Here is an 8,040-nt window from a genome sequence, read left to right as displayed (position 1 = left end):
GTCTGCATTTCATATAAAATATGCTGCAAAATTGTTCTTTTTTTTCTTTATTTACTGCCGCAGGTTTTTCCGGGATGCAGAGCTTGTTTTCCACAGTATCTGTGGTTATCAGACCTGGTCTTCCACGTATCTCAGTTTATATTCCTGTTTGCTGTTCGTATCTCCACCTCCACACACACACACACACACACACACACACACACACACACACACACACATATACAAAAAAAACAGTAACACACACACTCTCACACGCCCGACTCTTTCCTGCCGGTTGAATGAAGCAGCATTCATTGTGATGTCTTATCGGTGCGGTAAACTGCATCTTCCTATCTGAGTCACTGGGGGAATAAAGTTTGTGTCTAAACTGCAGTGAACACACAAATCTAACACATACACTCATAGGGCCAACTTAAACATCCACTTTATCTCAGATGTGTCTCCTAAAAGTCCTTAGAAGAAATAAAGACAGAAACATTTGAGGCAATTGTTGATGTACAGTTACAGTAGTCACAGCACTAATATAGATAGCATGCATAATATACATTCAGAAGTTTGGGTTCAGTAAGATTTTAAAAAGGTTTTTGAAAGATGTCTCTTATGCTCACCAAAGCTTTATTTAATCATAAATACAGTAAAAACGTTTATATTGTGAAATATTATTACAATGTAAAAGAACTGTTTTCTATTTGAATATATTTTAAAATGTAATTAATTCCTGTGATTCAAAGCTGAATTTTCAGCATCATTACTCCAGTCTTCAGTGTCACATGATCCTTCAGAAATCATTCTAATATGCTGATTTGCTGCTCAAGAAACATTTATTAATATTGTCAATGTTGCAAACAGTTGAGAGGTTGTGCTGATGAGGGTTATTACAGGTAACTAAAAGTAAAACTAAACCATTAAACATTTTTTTAAAGGTTTTACTGAAATAAACTAATATGAAACTAAACTCATTTTATTTCAGCTATTTGCCAACTAGCTAGTTTAACTTGATGTATGAAAATAACTAAAACTGAAATAAAAAAAATAATACAAACTATATAGACATATTTAAAACACTAAACACCACACACACACACAAACAAACACAACAACATTTCTAAAGCTTTAACTAAAATTAAAGCTTTTAATGAAAACAGAAAATATAAAAATAAAAACTAATTCAAAATGTTTATAAAAACTATAACAGTACTCACTATTACCAAAATCACACTGGTGCTGCTTAATATTTTTGTGGAAGTGGGAACTTTTTTTTCGAAGACTGATGAATAAAAAGTTAAAATAAAACAGAATTTATTTGAAATAAAAACCTTTTGTAACTTTACAGTCACTTGAATGTATCCTTGATGAATAAAAGTAGAATTTCTTAAAAAAAAAAAAAAGGACCCAAACTTTTTAAAATGAGAAATGCTTGATTTCATATTGAGATCTTTGACTTTTGACGGCAGACTTTGGTTGAGATCTCCTGAAACTCTAAAGGAGATTAACAAGGGAATAAATCTGTGAAGCAGCAGAGTTAAGCAAACATCAAGATTTTAAAAAGTAATTTTTTCTTCCTGTAGCTGAATGAGAGCAGCCATAATGGTTTTGCTAAATGAGTAACAATCTGGTCCTCAGAAATCACTGCAGTGGAGCATCTTGAGCAATTCCTTCTCACAATCCTGCTGAGATGGCAGCCGACACATAAGCCTCAGGTGTGTGTGTGTGTGTGTTTTCAAGGATATTTGTGTGACGTCCGCTCATGTCCACAGAATGGGATTCTGAGCATAACATTGGACACTCAGTCAATTGTATGAAAGCCATGAGTGATGCAAAGCCTTTCTGAGTCGTTTAGCTTCAGCATGACAAACTCACACACACACACACACACATACACACATTCTCCAGCAGTCCACCTACTGTGAAAGTCTATAAAGGTGTGAAAGACACTGGTACTAACTCAGGGTGACGTGACGTTGGTGGCACTGATAAGTGCTTTCATCTCATGCCACTGGAGGGCAAACCCCACAGAGATGAGCGTCATCCTCTTCGTCACACTCATCATCCTCACGTCACTTTGATAAGTTTGCTTTAGAGGACTTTTGAAAGTTGTCAATTACAGCGTGTCCGTATACAAATGTTCTGCAGGGGGAAATATCGGGGATGAGGAGATCTAATCAATAGAAACGACTTCATCTGATTTAATTGGGGAAACAAATCAGCGCATTTGGGTCAGATTCAGCTCGAATGCTGAGAATCAGGTTCATCTGCTGTTTCTTATCAACTTCTGATTCAGCCAAACACTCAGTGGACCCAATGTCATTTATAAAGGATAACAGACAGTTTGACATTTTTTATAATATTTTATAATAATAAAAAAAAATAACAACCATAACCATTGATTTACAGAATATAAAACTTGGATATGAACTCAAATATAGTTTTATTATTTTAATCTGTTTTAATTACAGACTAATTTGGCTCAAAATTATTCATATTTAGTACATAACGTAGATGAGATTACATATATGCATTACTGATATATTGATACCGAAACCCCCCCCGGCATAATTATGAAGTAGCATTCAGTTTACTTTCAATCAAAATATGCTTTAAAAATTAAGGATTTACACTACTGTTCAAAAGTTTGTCAATATTTTATTAATGTTTAATTAAAGACGTCTCTTATGCTCACCAATGCTGCATTTATTTGATACAAAATATACAGTAAAACAATAATATTGTGAAATATTACAATTTTAAATAACTGTTCTCTATTTTAATATATTTCTGTGATGCAAAGCTGAATTTTCAGCATCATTACTCCAGTCTTCAGTGTCACATGATCCTTCAGAAATTCTAATATGCTGATTTTAAATGCTGAAGAACAGCGTTTATTATAAATAGAAACATTTTCTAACATTGTAAAAGTCTTTGATTATCACTTTGAACAATTTAATGCATCATTGCTGAATAAAAGTATACATTTCCACAGATGACACAGATGAACCTAATAATAAATTAATCAAATGCAACTGTCAATTAACAATGAAAAAAAAACTAAATAAATACACATGCTAAATTAATTTGAAGAAATAGTTATATGTGCTAAATTAAAATGTAACCAATTAGATATAAGTCATGCATAAATAATGTTTCCAAGGTCATAAATTAATTTAGGAATGCTGTTAAACTTTAAATCACACCAGCTGAACTTATTTCATAATGTGGTCTGAAGGGTTAATAAAAGTCTCCTTAGATACAGCACACTAAAAAAACAGTCTGATTCTATAAAAAAAAAAAAAAGAATTGTATTTTACACGTCATTACTCCATAATTATAATCATCAGTTAATCTCAGTGTAATCAGCCGAGTTCTGTCTCAGGTACATTGTTGGTGTGTATTCTGAAGACGTTTCCTCTAGTGAGCTACAGAGGCTCGTCTGCTCTTCAAATAGCATGTAAGTGAATAATCCTCATTATTTTTGGCTATAAATATCATTTCTCTCACAGCGTAATGACCCATCTGTGCAGTCTAGTGTGCGCGACAGGCCGCAGAGTGAGTTTTACCGGGGCCTGTTCTTCTTTAGATAGAGCGGCGGGCCGTAACTCAGGTCTAAAACAGATTATAGTTGTCGGGAAGGATGGGTGTGGGCAAGATGGATGAAACCACCCAGCTCTCCGACATATCACTCACTTCTAATGAAGAGTCGGTGGATGGTGGGAGTGACGCAATGCCTGACGGAGGAGTGGAGGTGTAGAGGGAGTGTGCGAGGAGAGATAAGGAGGTAGTGAGGTGCCTGAAAGTCTCTTAGATAAGGCCGAATGAGGGGTGGTGATTGTGATTATCCCGCGGGAACACGCCGGAAATGGATCTCGGAGTGGAGTTTTAATAGGGCCGTGCACACACTTTTTCCTGCGCCTCTCTTTTTCCCCCATTCAAGCACACCGCGACTTCTCCTCCTCCTCTTCTTTGACCCTTGTGTCTGTGGAGAACGGTGATAAATGGCAGGTTCGGTGGGAAGGAGGGCGAGAGGGGGCGTAATCGCTTCCTCTGCTCGTCCTTGTTTCGTCTAGTTTTCTCTTATCGTTGTCACTGGTAAACAGACGGAGCTTCACGGGGCTGGATTTGTCTTTGTGAAGGCCGCTGTTGACGTGAGCATCTCTCTTCTGCAGACGGCTGGAGACCGATGCAGCAGAGCAGGGGCCTAATCTCAGACACCATCTCCCAGAACTCATTCGCTGATAGCGGCCTCGATGAGCAGCTTGAAACAGCAACAAAACCAGCAGGATTACACCCAGAGCACGGTGGAAGAAATAACGGTTCTGTGCAGAACCGAACCCTCTTTTTCTCAAGAACCATTCTGTGGTTCTTTAGTGGCATTCAGAAATGTTCTTCAACAGTAGCATCAACAGTATGGAACCCATAATATCCATCTATGGTTCTTTAATCACATCTAATAGAAGCAAAAATGAATGAAATTTAGAAACTACAGAAGAACCCATAATATCCATCTAAGGTTCTTTAATATCATCGTATAGAACTGAAAATGGTTCTTTCATGGTGTTATAACTTATATGGAACTTAAATATTCTATATTACATGATAGGAACAGAAAAGGGTTATATGACATCACATGGAATTAAATGTTCTTTTATGAAATTATGACTTAAAAAAAAACGGGTTTTTATGTGGTTCTTTATGGCATATGAAATTTAAAACCTGAAAAAGCTTCTTTTATAGCATCATATGAAACCCATAATATTCTATGTATATATCTACAGTAATTTCATGGCATTATAGAAGCAAAATTGTTCTACAAGAGTCGTTTTTATGTCATTATACATCATAAGGAACTGAAAAGCATTCTTCATATGGAAACTAAAAAGTTATTTTACTTCCAGGCTGTCACATGGAACCCAACAATTTTTAATGACATCCATAGAAACTGAAAAGGGTTCATCATAAGGAACCTAGTATGTTCTTTTATGGTTCTTCTATGTTGTCATGAGGAATTAAAAATGTTTTTTTAGGCTGTGTGTCCACCAAAGTGTTTTTAGCCAGCTGAAAACACCAGTTACTCTGCTGAAAACGCCTAGCTATGAGCACTTTTTCATAACAATATTGTGGTAGTCCGGCAATTCCATCTGGTAAAGACATATATACTCGGAGACAAGCAATATTAAAGGCAGGGTAGGTGATTTGGTTCAAAATTTTTTTTTGTTATGCTGGTTGAATGTCTCTTCACGTCCTGATAGCAATCGCTAAGTGGTCTAAATGTATTTATATCGTCTGTTGAAGGTGTAGGAATATAAAATGTTTGTCTAATCATATCCCACGGTTCGAGGGCTATGATAGGCTGTCCTACCTGCCTGTCAATGTATGTATTTGCATACCTCCACGCACCCGGTGCATTCGGACATGATACATCATCAGCACATTCCATTACACTACTGCAGACCGAGCAAGAATGGAAGGCATTATTATTGTAATATCATGTGCTTTGAACTGTAATGTTTTCTCACCAGTGAATGAGACATGAGGTAATCTGACAGCGTTGCATTCAACCCTCCATCAACGCCGTCTCTCATCGTGTCGCTGGTTAGCCTCTGATCTGCCTGAGGAGGAGGCGTGGCTTTGGAGAGTGATTTGCAGGGAGGGTGGGATCTTATGCTTTCAAAGCTAGCTTGTTATTGCTAGCCTCTCTGAAATCACTTACCCTACAACTTTAACTACACTGTCGTTCAGTTGTAGTACAAGCAGGGTGTGACGGTTGGTCGATGTGGTACTTCTCCACTGTGATTGGTTAGCTGACTAAAAACTGACAGCGATAAGCGCTGCGTTTTACCCAAAGTTGAACATTCTTCAAAAAATACGATAGCCTCAGGAAAAAAAAAGGAAAAATTGGTGGACATGTAATGTAAAAAGGTCCTTTTATGGCATCATATGGAAATGAGAAGAACCACAGAAGAAAATTTATGTGACATCATACGAAAATACTTATATGACATCACAGGAACTGACTGAAAAGGGGCTCTTCATATGGAATCTAAAATGTTCTTTTATGGTTTTTCTATGACATCTTATGGAAGGTAGAAGAACCACAAAATAATTTTTTTATGGCATCATATGAAATGTTCTTTTATGGAATGATATGGAAATGAGAAGAACCACAGAAGAAGTTTTAAATGACATCATACTGAAATGTCCTTATATGACATCATAGGAACTGAATGAAAAAGGGTCCTTCAAATGGAATCTAAAATGTTCTTTTATTATTCTTTTATATATGAGATCACATAGAATTTAAAATGTTTTTATTTATTTAATTTTTGGTTCTTCTGAGACACCATATGGAACTTAACATTCTTCTGTAGTGCCATAGGAACTTAAAACTATTTTTTATGGCATTTAAATGTTATTGTATTGTTCTACTATGGCAATATAAGGCTTTTTCAAGAGTGCAGCTCATAAAGTCCAAACTTACCAGTCCTTCATCCTGCTGTTTCTCTCTTTACCCTTCAGCCGGCAAACCAGGCCTGTGGTTTGAGAAAGCAAATGTTTTGTTAATGATTATGTTGTTGGGTGCTTTGGATAAAGCTTATGTCTGTACATTTTGAATAGATCATATTAATGAACAAACCTTGATGACCCTGCGTGAAATGGACTGATGGAAGAGGCTTTCTGTGCATAATAGAGAATTTGTATTACTATCTAAACACCAACATTAAGGCATTAACGTGCCTTTCACTCAGGTGTAATGGAAGAGGATACAAATGGAAGGGGGAGAAAAACAAGAGGCAATGATGAATCGCTGAGGAGAAAAAGACAAATAGAATTAGAGGCCATTAAGGGACAACAGATAGTTATCACACCTTAGCCATCACCGTTAATCACGACTGATTTATCCACAGAAAAAGCAACCAAAGAGAGAGAGAAGGTGCACTCCTGGAGCATTTATATATTTATTATTAGTCTGAAACGTCTCAGGTAACACCGATCGTCCGGCTACTGAAGGACGTTTCATAAATAGCAGCATTCTGGCAGTTTATCACATTGAAGCGTGATATTACGGGTCGTGTCTCCGCGCTCAGGTTTGCAGTCACGTTCCTCTGCCGAGATCTTCATTTGTCCTTTATAAAAATACCCGGGTTGATTGACAGCCTCTGAAAATGAGGTCGTGTATCATTCTTACATCACATCGCATCATCGCCGACATCACAAGCTCTCCCGAGTGTGAAACATTAACCGTCCGTTAGAAGACACCTGGCTGAAGTCGACTCCAGTCAAAGAGGACGGAGGACAAACGCATGTCAAACGCAGACAGTTTAACCTTCATAACCTTTATTTGACCGAGGTGAGATCCAGAAACAAGTCTCTTTTACAGGAGGTCATTATTGTGAAACCATAATATGCCGAGACAATGTAAATAATAGTTGACAAAATAGGACAATATACACACTCTACATATGAAACAGGTCTTTTCTAAGAACATCATAAACCTTCAGTTCAAATATAATTACATATAACTATGAATAATAAAAACTAAATTGTTTATTATTAAATAATACAAATACATGTTATTTATTATTTGATTATTCTATAAATAATACTTTATTATTTGTAAGACTATAAAGTGGACATACATTGAAATATTTAAAAGAAATATATATATAAAAAATTGTGCTATTCCAAACAAAAAAAATATTTTTTTATATTTTGTAATTATTTTTTAATAATAATAATAATAATTTAGATTTAATAATTTTGAATAATATTTATATACTAATTTATATGTATATTTATTTTTATATATTATTCCAAAAAATACAAATATTTTAAAATAATTTTTTATAAATTTTTATAATAATAATAATTTAGTTTTAATGATTTTGAATAATATTTATATACTAATTTATATTTATATTTTTTAGATTTATTCCAAACAACAAAAATATTTTTTAAATATTTTTTATTAATTTTTCATAACAATAAAACTATTTGTAAATATTTGTTTATTAATTTTTCATAATAATAATAATAATAATAATAATA

The sequence above is a fragment of the Sinocyclocheilus grahami genome, unplaced genomic scaffold, assembly GCF_001515645.1.
Source record: "Sinocyclocheilus grahami isolate Dianchi unplaced genomic scaffold, SAMN03320097.WGS_v1.1 scaffold61.1, whole genome shotgun sequence".
Taxonomy (NCBI): domain Eukaryota; kingdom Metazoa; phylum Chordata; class Actinopteri; order Cypriniformes; family Cyprinidae; genus Sinocyclocheilus; species Sinocyclocheilus grahami.
This window is presented reverse-complemented; position numbering follows the sequence as displayed.